The sequence below is a fragment of the Corvus kubaryi genome, unplaced genomic scaffold, assembly GCF_017639235.1.
Source record: "Corvus kubaryi isolate FWS band 111438036 unplaced genomic scaffold, C.kubaryi_AGA036_p1.0 137, whole genome shotgun sequence".
In the NCBI taxonomy this organism is placed as follows: domain Eukaryota; kingdom Metazoa; phylum Chordata; class Aves; order Passeriformes; family Corvidae; genus Corvus; species Corvus kubaryi.
Genome location: NW_024580671.1, coordinates 10,120,256 through 10,134,128, shown reverse-complemented (window position 1 = coordinate 10,134,128; position 13,873 = coordinate 10,120,256). Strand labels below are relative to the sequence as shown.

The 13,873-nt window shown below is 42.6% G+C and overlaps 1 long non-coding RNA gene across 1 annotated transcript in view; it reads left to right on the top strand.

Annotated features, from left to right (window-relative positions):
* Positions 1-3,207: 3,207 nt before the first annotated feature.
* LOC121659595 overlaps positions 3,208-13,873 on the top strand; it is a 65,014-nt gene continuing 54,348 nt past the window's right edge. The window contains exon 1 of the long non-coding RNA XR_006014382.1: positions 3,208-3,334. This is a non-coding gene — a long non-coding RNA (uncharacterized LOC121659595). The remainder of the gene's footprint in view (positions 3,335-13,873) is intronic.

Sequence of the window (13,873 nt, the reverse complement as noted above, 5' to 3'; positions counted from 1 at the left end):
TGGGAACAGTTTTGACACGAGGTAAAATGAAACCCATGGTAGATGGAGACCTGCATCCACCTCCCATCCCCCTCCTCTTCTGGCAGGCTCCAGAGCCAAGGGCTGGCTGAGGTGGATCCTGTGTGCTTGAGCTCTGATGACAGTGAGAGGACATGTTTACTGGTGAGGAGACACACGTGTGCTGTGTGCAAAAATGCTTTCATTTGGTAGGGTGTGTGCAACCCTGAGAAATCCGACATCTGGGGCCCTGCCTGCCACTGGCCCTCATCCTGGTGAAGGTGATACAGGGCCCATCTCCTCTCTTTACTGACACAGCATGGCTTTCCAAGAAGACATGTCTTGGGCAGTCAGAGCTCCTCTTCCCAGGTCTGTTGGCCACAGCTCCCTTGACCTGTGGACCCACTGGAGTGGGCCGAGAGGGGGGCCATGAAGATGATCAGAGGACTAGAGCATTCCTTCTTTGAAGACAGGCTAAGAGAGCTGGTGTTGTTCAGCCCGGAGAGGAGAAGGCTCTGGGGAGACCTTCCAGTACATGAAGAAGGCTATAAGAAAGCTGAAGAGAGACTTTTCACACAGGCCTGTAGTGACAGGATAAGGGGTAATGGCTTCCAACTGCAAGTGGGTAGGTTCAGATTAGACAAAAGGAAGAAATTCTTTACTTATGAGGGTGGTGAGGCTCAGAGAAGTTGTGTATGCCCCATCCCTGGAAGTATTCAAGGCCAGCTGGGATGTGGCTTTGAGCAGCCTGGTGGAAGGTGTACCTGTGCATGGAAAGGCAATTAGAATTAGACAATCTCTAAAGTCCCTGCCAACTCCAACCATTCCATGATTCTATGACCAGCTACAGCCAAGACACCTACAGTAGGAACCTCCAGCAAAGAGTCTGAGGCCACAGGGGAATTGCTTTGCACAGCTACAAAAAGCAGATGCCCAGTCATCTCCCAGTCACACAAGCTCACTAGACAAAGAGTGCCAAGAAACAACCTCCACCTTTTTCTGCCTTTCATCAGGACCTCAACAATCTTCAGGCCATGATGAAATCCTGACCAAAACTGAAGTCAGTAGGTGAGCCATGAAATTCAGTGGGACCAGAATGCCACCAGAGAGTACGCAGATTTGAGTCATGCACACTGCTAAAATATCACTGAATCTGAATAACCTCATGCACAGGCTGGGTGTGACCTGCTGAGAAAGCAGATCTGTAGTGAAAGACCTGGAGGGCGTGGTGGACATGTTGTCCATGAGCCAGCAGAGTGCCCGTCTCATCAAGAAGGATAATGGTATCCTGGGGTGCATTAGGAAGGGCATTGCCAGCAGGTCGAGGGAGGTGATTCTGCCCCTCTACTCAGCCCTGGTGAGGCCACAGCTGGAGTGCTGTGTCCAGTTCTGGGCTCCTCAGTACAAGAGAGACATGGAGCTCCTGGAACAGGTCAAGTGGAGGGCTACAAAGATGATCAAGGGGCTGGAGCATCTCTCTTATGAGGACAGGCTGAGGGAACTAGGCCTGTTAATCCTCGAGAAGAGACAACTGAGAAGGTACCTCATCAATGTCTGTAATTATCTGAAGGGAGGGTGTCACTGGAATAGATCCATGCTCTCCCTGGTGGTGCCCAGCAATAGAACAAGAGGCAATGGGCAGAAACTGATGTACAGGAAGTTCCAGAGGTTCCACCTGAACACAAGGAGGGCCTTCTTTACCTTGCTGGTGACTGAGCACTGGAACACTGGTTGCCTGGAGAAGTTGTGGAGTCTCCCTCACTGGAGATATTCAAGAACTGTCTGGATGCATATGTGCTATACGTTCTAGGATGACCCTGCTTGAGCAGGGAGGTTGAACCAGGTCCCTTCCAACTTTACCTGTTCTGTGATTCTGTGACAATGTGATTCTGTGATTGTCTGCTCAGAGAGTACTGTCATTTGCATAGTTCGATAATGCCTGCAGCCACTGTCAGCACCCCTTCCTTTCCATTATTTCTTGCTATGTTACTTTGTTCCTGCAACGCTGCTCCATACTGAAATCTCCCTAATCCATTTCAGGTGGGCAGTGGGTACCGACACCCCCTCGCATTGCTTGGTTGTGCTAGTTCCTGAGGATTACAAATGAGGGCCATCTGTAGTCCCTACTATTTGTGGAGATGAAAAGGAGCTTAACTTAATGTATTTTGGCAGAGTAATAGGGAAACATCAATCACAGGGTGACATGTTAGTTCATATGCACCAATAGGCTCATGTTTGTAGCTCGACACATTAAGTGGGTCTGTTTCTTTAAAGATGAGTCCATCACTTCCAGACAGACGTTTGGAGCTCTAGCATACAGGACACTTTTAAGAGATACTTGATAAAGAGCTTGAAAATGTGAGTAGTGACATGAAGCTAAACTCTGTCTCATTTTCTTCAGTTTCCCTATTAGTATGAGCCTCATAAAGTTGAAATTGGGGTCACTTGGACAGCTATTTTAGCTAAAACAGATGGAGTTGTGGTGGCTGCTTCTAAAGAAGCAACTTTTACCATAAGTTACCACACACTATCTCTGGGATAAATATATTTTCCTGTACTACATCATTTGGGACTGTGTAGTAATTACTGGACCAATGCTCATTGTTTAATGGCAGCCATGCTAGTAATTTCCTTTAAAAAAAATCTATTCTGAGATAGTTCACAGCCGTGAAGAAAAAAAAGTGTTTTCCCTGCAAATGCCAAAATCAAAGTTTCTTAATTTATTACAGGAGAAAAATTGAGAATCCTCTGAATTACTGTTTTCCCCATGTAACAAAATATTCTGCATGAAGAGGGATTATTAGACCCCCTGAACTTCCCTTGCAAGTAGAGCACAGCTGTGCGAACAATTCACGATGTATTATTTATTGGATGAAGTTCAGTACTTTTTTGACTTGTGGACTCTTAAGGAGCAGTTCAGGACTTTCTTGTTATTGATTCTTACGCAAAAATTTTCACTAATTTCTTCAGGAATTCCATCTTCAAATGATTACTGAAAAATGTATTCCCATTACTTGAATTCCAAATTCATTTTGCATCAGGTCAGCAGCATAACTCAGGTGAGGTGATTACTGTCCTTTGAATTGGCAACACATAAAATTACAGATTAATTCCCATTTTCTGCTATTGGATATGCAATTTCTAAAGAAAAAAGTACTCAACATATCAGTAGGAACTGATTAGTTGAGGAGCAGAGTTGCTACTTGTTATCACTACTTTTATGCATGTTTATTAGCCTACAGAGCAACCAGGCCTGGGGCCCCCATCCAGCAGATGCAGAAAGGAGGTGGAGGAAGCCCATTTCCCAGAGAGCTTACGGCTGCAACCAGGACCACAGGTGAGGAGGTGAGGAAGGAATGATAGCAGGAAACATCATGTTAAGCTATTATGATTTTGAAAGGTGGTAACATAAGAGGGGGATAAGTTACAAAGGGAGAAAAATAGAAAAAAGAAAGGGTGTATCACAGGCAGCGGCTTAGGGTAAGAGGACCAGATGTGGAGTGAAGCTAAGGTAAAGAGGTCACGATGAAAAGGAATGGATGATTTCTCTTCCCAGCTAAGCATCAGCCTTTAGTTGCCAAAACCAAGCATGCAATAGGAGCTGCATCTTTAAAAGCCGTTTTCATCTGGAGATCTGGAAAGGGAAAACCCATCAGCTCCCAGTGCTGCCAGGCAGGTGCTGCAGGAAGTACCCCACAGCTTTGCTAATGCATCTCAGCTACGATTCAAAAAGCCTCAGCCTCCATTACTCTTGCAGTTCCTTGAGAAAGCATGCTATTTCTACTGAATAGTGCCAAGTCTTGCAATGAGAAAAAGATGTAGATTATCCCAGAGAGTTCAAGCTCACTTGGCAGAAAAGAAAGGAGCCACATTTGTGATTGAAACTCAGTCAGCTTTTGATCACCTGGGAACAGTGCATCCAGATTGGAGATTAGCTGTGCCCTGATGACATATTCCCAGCCATCTCCCCACCCCTTTCCCCCTTGATGTTCATTCCTCATCATAACTTCATTTTTCAAAGGTAAATATACTAAATATGTTCTTACATTCCAATTTACATATGTTCTGTGTTAGTCTATGGAGAATATCATCAAGAGTTGACTGGACATGGAAAAAATACAGATTACTTCAGTGGACGGTACAGTGACATTTTTCCTTGGTGCATATGGAGGTGAAGGCTAGAAATAAACCACAACCGATTTTGATTAGCTGGCTGAAAAGCAGCATGAACACTTATTAGCCTTCCACATGCCCAAATGTCAGCTAAGAAATCACTTCTCACTGAGGCAGACTCACAACACCGTGGCTTCTGGGCCCACCACAGGAGGAGGATGGGATGCACTTACAGTTCATTTCTTTGTGGTTTTCTTCCATAAGTCCTTTTGCAATGGTCATGTAGTACAAAGCAGGCAACTGCTAACCTGCATCTGGTAAACCCCAGGGAGGTGATGCTCATGGTCTTTGAAGCTACCACAGGCAAATAACCACGGCAAGGAACCTCACCAGCTGAGTGACAATGGTAGCAGTAATCACGTTGCTCTCACCAGGATGCTGAGTCAGGACAAGGGGCACAGCAGGAATCAAAAAGACAAAATCAGCATCTGCACTCATGTAGAGGTCTAAGGGTGAGTGGTGTGGGGTGGTCTGCTGAGGGCCAGCCTAGCAGTCAGCATAGGAAAGCTAGCCAAAAAAAAAAGAACCTGTGAATAGGAATTGAGAAAGAAGGTACATCTTTAACTGAAGGCCTGTTTTCAAGGCAAACTCAAACTGTGTAAAATCTGCTGAATCACAGTATTTTTAGTGGAACTGCATAAGGCATCAGATATGTAGCAAGAATACATTTTCAGGTGCAGTTATGTCTGGTCAATTAGAAATCTATCAAAAATGTCAAACCTGATAATATGAAGAAGCTGCTGTAAGTCTTAGTAACATAGGTAAATGATAAAATTGTAGCAGTAGAATGTGTCTTTTAATGGTTCGTCAAAACACCAGCATTCCTGGCTTTTTAAAAATAGTGTTTTATTGGTTTTGAAGAAGGTCTGGAAACACTCTCTGAGTTGGGCTGAGATTTAATAATGGAGTTACTGCTGCCTGCTTGGGCTGTCATGGGACTGAAATGTCAGGGATTAAGTGTGCCTGCTCTTTCTGCTCCTCTGTTGGGTTCTACACAGCACTGGACAGCCTTGGAGACAGTGTGTCCACTGTGGTGAAAAGCCGCTGGTTACAAAAGAAGAAGGTCATCTGACTGCTGCATAAAACCATGCACAATATACTTCCCAATTAGTTTATAAATATATATTTTTAAAGTGTCCCTGTTTTGTCCTTTCACCAGTCTTGCAAGGCTATCCTTCATTAGCATTGCAGGAATTAATTATAAGATTAATATGATTTGGCTTTCTGAGTAATGCTATGAAACTCACTTTCTGCTGGAAGCTTCCTCCAGCTCATCCTTGTGTGCTCAGCTCTCCAGCCAGGGCTGGGAAGGGTACCATGCTTTAACCCATGGGCTGGCAGTTGAGGCTCCCATGCCACTGCTTTCCCTCTTCTCTGACTGTAAGAGCAACTTTTCAGTGTTGGGCTGACACCCTCACCATTTTGCCAGATCCTGTACTAGCCCCGGGAGCTGTTTCGTAAAGTAGGATTGTCTGCTGCCTTTTACAGACCATTAGTTCTCATCAGTTCTGAAAAAAAAAAACCCCAGACAATGGAGTAAGATTTACAGAAGCTGGGGTGTCTGCTGTATTTTGTTCCAGAACAAGTTTAAGCAACACAACCGAATGACCATGCTTATGCTCCTGTCTCAAATATTAGTTTTAATCCCTTCTGCTGTGTTTCAAAGTGACACAATTTACCTGAGATATGCCACAAGCTAAGGTTAGTTACCTGCAGTTCAGCAGATCTGAGTCACTTTCCTCCTGAAATCAAAACTCTAAAAGACTTCCAGCTTAGTGGAACAAATCCATCCAAAATATTTTTTAGACAAGCTGTCATGAGTGAGATAAGACTTTGTAAAGCAGACATCAGAAATGAGAAAGGAAGGAGAATGGCAAAAAGAGAGGAGACCTTCCAGGAAACAAAAAGATATATTTAAGTCAAAGGGAAATTTTAGCACAAGGACAAAGGGATGGGTCATGAAATCTGGAAACAGGAAGAAAGAAAATAAGAATGGCAGAGAGATGAGGTTCTGAATACTTTTAGTGTAAGAGTAACAAAAGCAAACAACCTATCTTTTTTTGGGTTTTGGTTTTTGTTTATTTGTTTGTTTTTATGGGGGAGTTGTTTTTTTTAAAGAGGGAAAAGGTTTTAAGAGAGAGTTTATGAAACTCCCTTTCCAGAACTCTGATGCTTTAAGAACGGTGCTTAGTGGCAAGAAGGAAATAAGTGGACTCAGAAGTAGGAAACGGATATTGTTCTTTTAAGCGTAAAGAAACAGCTTTGAGGGCTACCCAGTGTTAAAAGAACAATTAATGTTAATGACTGATTCTGCTATCTTTTAAAATGTATATTCCTTACCTGTGAGAGATTCTGCAGCCTCTAGAATCTCCTTTTCTTCTGAGCAGTAAATTATGTGTTCCCAGAACAGTCTGTGTTAACAATCTGTGTTAACAATCTGTGTTTGAAATGAGAAGGATCCAGCAGTCACCTTCACTCTCTATGGAAACCTACTGACACAGGGATTTCTTATTTCTAATCTTAGATCAATACAGTATCACTTGCAGAGATGAGAATCCAAGAAATGCATGGTGCATACAATCCAATTTTGTACCAAAATGTAAAGCTTCATGGGATGTGCTTATTGCTGTAACTTTGAGTGAATCTCGTATACTTTGAAGAGGCAGAACCTCCTTATTTTCTTTGATGCTTTTTATTTCCCTTTTCTTACCAATGACAGTGGTGAAAACTTCTTTTTTTTCTCAAATGCAATTACATGTTGGGCATTTTGCTACTTCATGAGACCAGGTGCAATGGCCAGGTACAAAGCCATCCTGTATGATCATGCCTTTGTCCCCTTCCCCGAGGCAGCTCTGCTCTTGTCTGTCCTCTGTCTCTGTCCCTAGAGGACAGTGGGAATGAAGCTTGCATCTGAAGAAAGGGGTGATTTATGGAAAGATTACAATGAAACCCACCCACAAAAAAGGCCAAACCCAGGCGTGACAGCAGTGGGGTATGGCAAGTGCCCTGTGCCAGGCTCCCAGGCTGCCCTGTCCTGAGGCACTGCAGGTGAGGCTGGGTTACAGCCTCCCACCTCACTGTGGTCTGCCTGCCCGTCATGGCTTGTCCCAAGTGCAGTGAGAGGTTACTGGATATGGCCAGCAAATATCCACCAAGAGCAAGAGATAGGCTATGGCACTGCAAGGCAAATAATTGGCTTCAACACAGATGCAGTTGCACTCAGCAATGTGTGCAGAGAGGTTCATGCCATCATGAAGCCAGGTCATGCACTACATCATTTGTGTGTACAGGAAGACATGCAGACTGATGGACTAATCTCTCACATCCCCCTTCCCAATTTACTCATGCTTGAAGTGAAGGAGACCTCAGGGGGAAGCCTGAAAACCCCTTAAGTACATGCACCAAAGACTTCAACACGAACCATGTCACGTTTCAGCAGATGTTCCACAGTGAGGTCCATGAGGAAGTGCTGTAGGGTTGTATGGGTCCCAGTTGCTGCTTGCCTGTAGGAGGAACTGGACATGAGTTTGATCCATGCAAATCTTAGGCTTCATCAGAACTACTTGTTATTATCTGGTTTCCAGCTTTCAAAATATACCATCTGATTACACAAAGTTGTCATCTGTAGTGTTGTGTTTCTTCATTCTCATCCTTGTCTTCTTAGTATGCATTCCCTTTCTTAACAGCAAAAATGGTGCTTAAGAATCCAGGGGAATAAGTGTCTCTAGATGGGAGGCTACTGAAATTACTTGAAATTTATTTCTCATCCTTTTTTCTTAAGGAAAAAAAAGGAGACAGCTTCCCCAAACACTGGGAAAAATCAGACTTGTCAGTTTAACTTCACTGAAGGGAAAAGACTCTGAAACTCCTTTAAGGAATCAAATAGGGAACACTTGGAAAAGCAGAGCTTGATTAAAGACAGCTAACATCAATTCAGAGAAAGGAGATCATGCCTAACTAATTTGTTGGAATTCTTTGAGGAAATTACTGCCCTGGTAAGGAAGCGGAAAGGATATTATAGACTCCGTTTTTCAGAAAGCAGTTGACAGCATTCTCCACTGTTGGTTAAAATGTCTAAGGTCTGAAGTCATGGAATAGAAGGACAATGAGCATATTGGACTGAAAACTGGCAAAAGAGAAGGAAAGAAAGGGTAACTATGAATGGGAGCCTTTCATTTTAAAGAGGGGGTTGTAAGAAGGATCAGAGAAGAAACCACATTTGGAGTTTGAAAACAAGACTTCCTAAGGTTAATGAAGACACTCCTGAAGCTTGGGAAATACAATTAATAATGAGGAACCATGCAGACAGACTGAGAAAGGAATGGTTTGTTTTACCACAGTATCTTGGAGAGCAGGTAGAAAGAGAAAAACTTTCCTGACTGCTCTGCTAAAACAAATCTCACAAATCTTGAGTGGGAATATTTGTTAAATTCCACAGATGCAGGAAAAAACACAGAATTTCACACTGCAGATACTAAAGAGGACCCACCTTTCCCTTCTTCATGTTAAATATTGCTCTCATGCACTTAAGTCTTGTGTTTTTAAGAATGATCTTACCATGTGCAATTGCATGCAAATATTATTTTTTAGGGTCTTCTTCTAAGGCAAAGATTTCACTTCAGGTTTGTCTTATCTCATTAAATAGCGTAGGAAAAATGGTTCTGCTTTTGAGTCTTTCATCTGGGAAAAAAACAACTGCTGCTACTTCATACTAAGGGCTTCTAAGTTAAGGGCAGGAGCACTTCCCTCTCCTGATTACACTGTGCTTGGACAGGAAGCAATAGCTGAAGTGTGATTACAAAACTGCTTCTGATGGCTTTAATGTACATAGGAGAATGTACCTACTTCTATCAGTGAAAGCTTTAAGTTAGGAAGTTTTTGTCATACACAGGGAATTTATTTCATTAATAGAACCTTACAAGCCTCAATTTTTCTACAGAAATTGATGTAGTGTGTGCTCTTGGAACCAGCATTATTTTTTTCTCTTTCCTCTTTCTACTTCACAGTACAAAAGGCACTAGTGAATTTTGCTTTGTTTGGTTTGGTTTTTTACATACTTAAATGACCAGAAGGAAACAGGATATGCAGCAGTGGAACTACACCAGGAAAATACATAAATTCATCAGCATGTCTTACTGTTTGTCTTCTTGGGCAGATCTTCTTCCTCTTGTGTGGGGATATTTATATACCTGTAGGATGGAATTTGTCACTGAAAGAAGTATTTCCCTGCTCTTCCCCTCCCTCCCTGGCTCCATTTCTCACTTGTTTGAAGCACTGAAAACCCCTGACTCCCAGTTCTCACTCTAGTGGCTGGGTGACAATTTTTAGTACATTTCTATCTTTTGTGTTTACTTATTTTCAGGAATAGTCCTTTCCTTCTTCCCTCTGATTTGAAGCATAATTAACTTCCACAAGCTTCAAGATGACCCATCTGTCTTGCACACGAAAACAATTTTCATTGTCACTCAGATCAGAAATAGCAGAAGTCAGAAATGTGACCCTTTTTGACACCAAAATACAAATTTTTTTTGCAATACAGTGGATCTCTGTGTTGGTTCCCTTATAAGCCAAAGAAAATACCACATGTAGGAAATAAATTGCTACATCCACTTCTGTAGTATCAGAAAGTAGAAATAGAACACACTTATTTTATTTTAACTCTGGACCTATTGCTGATAGTACAAAAGCCGGACTAGAGAAATTCTGACAATTAAGCCAGTAATCTTTGGAGCACCATCAGGCTTCAGCCTTTCCTCTTACATTAATTTTCTTCTGATGCTTTTTTGGCAGCCTTTGTAGTATTTTCCCCTAATATGATACTGCAACTCCAAGCATCTTCTGGGGAGGGGGAAACCTTTTCAACGACAATTCTAATCTGCTCTAAGCAGATCTCCCTAAGTTATTTCTTACTAATTTCTGCTTTGTCAAAAGGTCTCTTCTCTATGCCCTTGGGCTGATTACTAATACACATGATAACAAATGTATAATCCTACTCTAATTATTTTTTATTTTCAGGCAAGGGAAGGGGGGAGAACTGTGTATTTTTGAATGTTAACTGTTGTCCCTTCTCTTATCTGGTTAATTGGACTGTGGCAATGTCTGACTGGATATCCTGCCCAGAGGTGATTTAAAAATGGTAAATGTCAAGAATATTTTTTTTACTTAATGCTGGAATGTCAACCTTCTCATATAAATTACAATAAATTGCTCTTGTCTCAGTGACATAGGTATTTTTTTAGCACGTATTCTTGGATAAATACCTAAACAGATGTAAGAAGTAGGACTATGTGATTTCACAACAACAAAAAAAATAATCTTCTGCCAGCTTTATCACTCTGGCCCTGTAAAAGCCCACTGGTAGCTGGCCAGTTTTAAAGATGTCACCATCATGCTTACTTCTTGCACTTAGCTCTGAAGAGCTCTGCCTGGCATCTTTTCAAAACAAGTCTTGGAAAGTGCACAGAGAAATGCTTTCTTTCTGGAGCCCTCTAAGTCCTCCTAACTACACAGCTGCCAATTGCAGCTACAGGGCTCTTGTGCATTTTTTATGCTTTTTCTCCCTCATTTTCAGTGTTGTTTGTCCTAGCCTAGAAGGGCTCACCTCTGTCCATCCCAGCCTCAGCTGTGAGATGTGGCACAGGGAAGAAGCAGTTTTGGAACAGGGGCTGGCATGGGGTGAGCAGTTGTTCCCACAGCTCAGGGTGCTCTGAAAGCGTTAGTCCCTATGGTGTTGACAACCCTTGAGCTGAGCAAACTAATAAGCAGTGAACAGTGCAAGACAAAATAAGAAAAAAGGAGTAGTGATTAAAGAGGTGGCAAGGCCACTTTTGTAATGAGGGTGTCATGAGGCAGGAAAGATTTTTCGTTGTGGGAGAGGCCATTTCTTGGCTCTCTGCAGGTCAGATAGCAAAAGGATTATCTATTCTTTCAGGGCAGTGGCCTTGGTTCCTGTATGATGAAGACCCAAGGGCAGTGGGTAAGAGCAAGTACTTTCATGGGCCTTTAGGGGTGGCTACTGCTTGACCTCAGAAACACTTCAGCTCTGCTGACACAGGCGTAGGGCAGGATCCAGGGCTCTCCAGGTATGACAGCAGACAGACAACTGACATTGAAACAATCATTGTGGCAGGAGTTTAAGACACAGACTTGATTTCTCCTGTCAGAGGTCATCGCTAAATGATTTGGTTTAATTTCATTGCACCAAGAAGTATTTTGTACAATATTCTGGTATCTTTCATGACACTAAAGTTAAGTTTGTTTGTTACTGTCAGGGTACCTCTTCTTCAGCAAAGGAAGTCCATATCTCTTGTTTCAGGTTTGTCCGGTTTCTCTGTTTTTTATCAAATTCAACAAGGAGAAAAATGTTGCAGTGACTTAAAGGAGATCACACAGGTAGATTTTGCTGGGAGTGGAGAAGGTAACTGCATTGTGCTTGGTCAAGCAGGACAGTTCTTGGTGCTGCCAGAGTTCCTCGTTATCCCAGCTCTTGTGGATGTGGTTCATTTATTATTTTGCCCGTATTCAATAAACTTCTGTTAATACTGTCCAAATAAATTCAGAGAGCTTTGAACGCAACATAATATTAGATAGAGACAGAGCATTCCCTTTTTCATCAGGGAATCTGAGAGCTCTTTTTTATGATTTCAGAGAATTAAAGCATCACAGTATTTACAAATCATACCTGGAGGAATTATTTCCCTTAAGCTGAATGAGCAGAAAGATGGATGTCCCTTCCTCATGCTAGGGTTGGGATAATGGACCCAGTGACTTGGCAGCTGGGGCTCCAATAAGAGTCTCCTTGTTCTCGTGTCCACTGGCTCTCTGGTGGCGACTGGCCCTGGGCAGCAGCCACCCTCTGATGTGCCCTGAGAGATGCAGAGTGTACTTGAGAGCACCAGTCAAAGCCTGGAAAAGGGATCTGGAAAGAAATAGGCAACACTAACAAAATGGTAGGAACTGCTGTATTTTGTGAGTTGTTTTAAAGAAAGAATCCATTTTAATCCTACTGGCCTCTTGCCTGCTTGCTTCATTCAAAATAAAACACACTCTCCAGAAAATTATTTTACATAGCCCAGCCAAGTTTCTGGTAAAGACTCCAGACACCCATAATTCATGATCAAGGAAGGGTGTGGATATTTTGTGGGAACCAGATCCTCTGTGAACAAGATAATTTTAATTTGCTGATTATGTTGTGTAAACAGTATGCTTCTAGGATTCAGAGGAACAGAACTGTGCATCTAGCAAAGTCAAACTGTTGATTTATATGCTGGAAGCAAAATAATTAACCTGAATCCTCTGAGTTAACAACAAACATTAAAAGGAGGAATGTGTTGTCCTTCAAAGGTTACTTCACCAAGTTTTAACTTCTGCTACATATCTTTAAGCTGTTGAACAATCCAGATGCTGTTCAGTTTGCAAAATACTTGCACTTTTCATTATTGTGGATGCTATGGCAAGGTCTGAGTATTTGAAACCATTCGGAATATTTATAGCTGAGAAATGACAGTAAATAAGTTGAAATGTCTGACCAATTTATGCTTGACAGAATGGTATTGTGAAAAGGACACAGTGGATATCCACTGGTTTTCCTCATGCTCATGAGTTTTGATTCCATATGCTAAAACCTATACCAAAGATACATAAGTGATACATAAAATTCCTATCATCTGTAGAATATGATAGATCTTTTTATTGTATGTTACTGGTTCTCAAGAGCATAACTAATTGCCAAGCTTATTTGCCAAGTGTGCTGCATTTGTACCTTCAAAGTTCTATGTGTTGGATCCACAAAAGCACTTGAATACGATTTTTTTGCCCCAACTCTGCTAGGCGTTTAAATCTCAAAACATCCTTCCCAAAGCTTATTTCCCAGCTCTCACCTGAACATACAGATGTCAGGATCTGTGACCACTGAAACTCTGCCCTTCATGTCTCTTCTGCTGTTCTCAGAGGATGCCTTCAACATGCATAACCAAAGATCCTTCTCCACAGAGCTGCATCCCAGCAGGTCAGCCCCGAGCCTGTGCTGGTGCAGGGGTTTATTCATTCCCAGGTGTAGGACCTGCATTTGCCTTTGCTGAATTCCAGATGGTTCTTCTCTGCCCACCTCTCCTACCTGTCAGGATCCTTCTGGAGGGCTCACAGAACTCTGGGGTATTGGCCAGTCCTCCCAGCTCTGTGTTGTCAGTGAACTTGCTGCTGAGAAGGCCTTTAATGTCATTAATGAGTAAGTTAAACAGTACTGGGCCTGTATTGAACCTTGCAGGACACCACTCGTGACAAGTCCCCAGCCAGACCCTGTGCCACTGATTGTGACCATCTGGGATCTGCTGTTCAGCCAGTTCTCAGTCCACCTCACTGCCCACTCATCCAGTCCACAATTCCTGAGTTTGCCTATAAGGATATTTTGAGAGACACTGTCAAAAGCCTTGCTGAAGTTGAGGTGGACAATACTCACTGCTGTCTCCTCATGCATTCAGGTAAATAATTATTTCGTCACAGAAAGCCATCAGGTAGGCCAAGCATGATTTACTTTCAGTGAATCCATGCTGACTACTCCTGATCACCTTCTTGTCATCCCTGTGGATACACATGGCTTCCAGAATGAAGCACTATATAACCTTTCTATAACCTTACCAGGGATTGAGGTGAGGCTGGCTGGCTGGAGTTCCCTGAGTCTTCCTTCTGGCCCCTTCTGAAGACC